Source organism: Moschus berezovskii, chromosome X, assembly GCF_049115385.1.
Source record: "Moschus berezovskii isolate FMDL1 chromosome X, NW_MosBer_1.0, whole genome shotgun sequence".
NCBI classification, from domain to species: domain Eukaryota; kingdom Metazoa; phylum Chordata; class Mammalia; order Artiodactyla; family Moschidae; genus Moschus; species Moschus berezovskii.
The window spans coordinates 42,787,265-42,790,602 of NC_142488.1; the positions used below are offsets into that span (position 1 = coordinate 42,787,265).

Consider the following 3,338-nt stretch of genomic DNA (forward strand, 5'->3'; position numbering starts at 1 on the left):
AACTGTCTTAACCTGGGACTTTGGTGGGGGTATATTTTATTACCAATTAAATTGGTTAATAGTCTGCTCAAGTTTTCCTATCTCTTTGTGTGTGTATGTGTATATATTTATATATATATATAGTATATAAAAATATATATATTATAATTACCCTACCCATTTTTATTTTTACTGTGTTGTGCAGCATTCAGGATCTTAGTTCCCTGACCAGGGAGCAAACCTCTACCCCCTGCATTGGGAGCATGGAGTCTTAACTACTAGACCCTTTAATTGCACATTTTGTATGTTCTTTAATTTAATTGCATGAATTTGTTAACAGTATTCTCCTACCATTTTTGCATTTCTACATTAACTTAATAAGAAATACTTTTTATTCCTAATTTTTTATTTCACTCATTTTTTTTCTTGATCAATCTTGTTAGAGATTTGTCTTTAATTTGTAAAAACATTTTCATAAGTGTGTTACATAAAAATATTGTCTGTTTTTTTTTTCCCCTGGGAATTACTTTTGTAAGTTTTCAGTATCTTTATTGCTGCCTTCTGATTTAAAAATGAATGCTTGGTCAATATTTTAAAATTTCATAAGTAACTGATGTGTTGAATGTAGCAAATGATCTATTTGCTTATTTATTATTCCTTTTAAAAATATGATCTTCCAGTACAGAATGTTTTACCACATGCTATTATCTGATATGAATATGCATTTTTTCCAAGTAAAAATATCTTACTTAGAGCGAGGAAAGTATTAACGTTAATGATATCAATTTAAACCTAAACAAAATTAATGAATTTGATAAGTGTTATTTTTGGCTACAGACATTAGCCTGCAATTTGCCATGTACATTATATTCAGGATGAATCTTGCCCTTGCACTGCATGTAAATATTTAATTCTGCTGTTTTAACTTGCAGGTATGTGTATTAAAAAACTTTCTTTTTCTTGGCTTGGCTTAATAGCAGCTCACATTTTGCCCTTAAATATATTGGTTTTGATTTTAATCAATTTTGTCTATAATGTCGGTACATTTTTTCATCTTCAAAATATTTGGGTTTTTCATTTTTTGCTTTTGGAGCCCCAGTATACTCTCCATGTACACAGCTTCTTGAGAGCAATGGCCTCAGGTCTCCCTGTTTATGAATCTCAAACCTCCAGCACAATGCCTGGACCATGACAGATGACATTATCAATAACCACCACTCACTGAGCAAGTGCTGTATTCCAGGCATTGTGCCAAATGTTTTGTATGCCTTATCAAAATTTGTTGAGGTAAGAATTACTTTGTAAAAGTCAAGCCTTCTTAAATCAAAACCACAATGAGATATCACCTCATACCCATTAGGATCATCACCATAAAAAAGAAAAGGCAGAAAATAACAAGTATTCGTGAAGATGTGGTGAAACTGAAACCCTTGTGCGTTGTTGGTAGGAATGTAAAATGCTGCAACTAGTAAGGAAAACAGCAGGGAGGTTCCTCAAAAAAATTAAAAATAAAACTACCATATGATCTAGTAATCCCACTTTTGGGTATATAGCTGACATAAGCAGTGTCTTGAAAAGATATTTGCACACTTGTTCACATTGCTGTATTATGAAATAGCCAAGAGATGGGAGCAACAGACAGATGAATGGATAAACAAAATATGGTGTATATATACAGTGGAATATTATGCAGCCACTTTAAAAAATCCTGTTACATGCTACAACATGGATAAACCTTGAAGACATTATACCAAGGGAAATAATCCGATCATGAAAGGACAAGTACTGTATGATTTCACTAACATATCTATTAGCAATAATCGTGCCTCGGATAAACCTCATTGGCTACGATACTGCCACTGCGCAAAGCTGATTTCACTAACATATCTAAAATAGTCAAATTCTTAAAAACAGAAAGCAGAATGGTGGGTGCCAGGGACTGAGGGGAGGAGGAAGAGGGGTATTATTGTTCAATGGACACAGAATTTCAGATTTCCAAGATGCACAAGTTCTGGAGACCTGTTGCATATAGCTTACATGAGAAAACTTTTTAAAAATGGTTATAATGGTCAGTTTTATGTTATGTTCTCTTTTATACCACAATTAAAATCTTTTTAATGTTTTAGATCAGGCTTTCTGACTTTAAGGATGAAGAAACTAAGATTCAGAAGGTTTTGTGGTTCATCCAAGGTCAAAGAACCAACTTCAAAGCACAGAGCGAGAGTGTTCAAGCCACAGAATCCTTTCACTTACTTTAAATTTTGGTTTTATTTTCCTTAGAATCTAACAGAATTCAGTACATACTAAAAATATCCTCTTGTAGATCTTTTAAAGGGGAAAGTAAACTTTTTCATGCTTATTTTTAGTCAACATGACCTTATGATTTGTCTTTCTGAAAAGGTTCACTTCTGGACAGAGCAAAATATGAATGCTTCCAGAGTCAACATTCACTTTCAAATAAAGTGATAAAAAGGGGTTTCCCAGGTGGCACATTAGATCCCTGGGTTGGGAAGATCCCCTGGAGGAGGGAATATCCACTTCAATATTTTTGCCTGGAGAATCCCATGGAAAGAAGAGCCTGGCAGGCTACAGTCCACAGCACCGCAGAGTCAGACACGACTGAAGCAACTTAGCACACACACATCTTCAAGTATCTTGTATGGGGATTTTTTTTCAAATTGAGATGTAATTGACATATAACATTATACTGTTTTCAACTGTAAAACATGATTTGATATTTGTAGATAGTGCAAAATGACTACCAGGATTAGTCTAATATCCAGGGTGATATTTTGAAAAAGAAAACTTAATAAACTGATTGACATAGAATGTGTGAGGTGAGCTGAGGAAATCAAAATGTGTTCCTCTACCAGGTTTTCCATTTCATTGAGTTTCTATTAACCTCTCCCCACTGACCTTAAAGAATTACTGCTTTCTTCTTGCCTCAGTGAACTTTGCTAAATCATTATCCTCCTTCCACCCTCAGGATCTCAGTAGCTAGGCTTTTCTGAACAGTCTTAACTCTAGTGTGAGAGAGAAAGGGAAGAACTCAATAGGTATTGTAGTAGGTTGACTGATGTTCACCCAAAGATACTTCATCCTCATCCCTGGAATTTGTAAATATCACATCATTTGGAAAAAGGATCTTTGCAGATGTGATTAAATCAAGGGTTTTCAAATGAAGCAACAACCCTGATTATCAGGGTGGGCCCTAAATGCCATCACATATTTCCTTATATGTGGAACAGAACTCAGGAGGGATCTTACACCTAAGTCTCCACCTCATATATCAGTTTTGGCTTGGAGACAAAGACTTGTGTGTGAGCTACAGGACTCGGAAGGGCACAGGGATGGGGGAG

General features: G+C 35.0%; 1 pseudogene; it reads right to left on the minus strand.

Moving 5' to 3' along the window:
* Positions 1–1,782: 1,782 nt before the first annotated feature.
* On the minus strand, positions 1,783–1,850 carry LOC129535369 (U4 spliceosomal RNA; annotated as a pseudogene).
* Between the last annotated feature and the right edge of the window lie 1,488 nt (positions 1,851–3,338).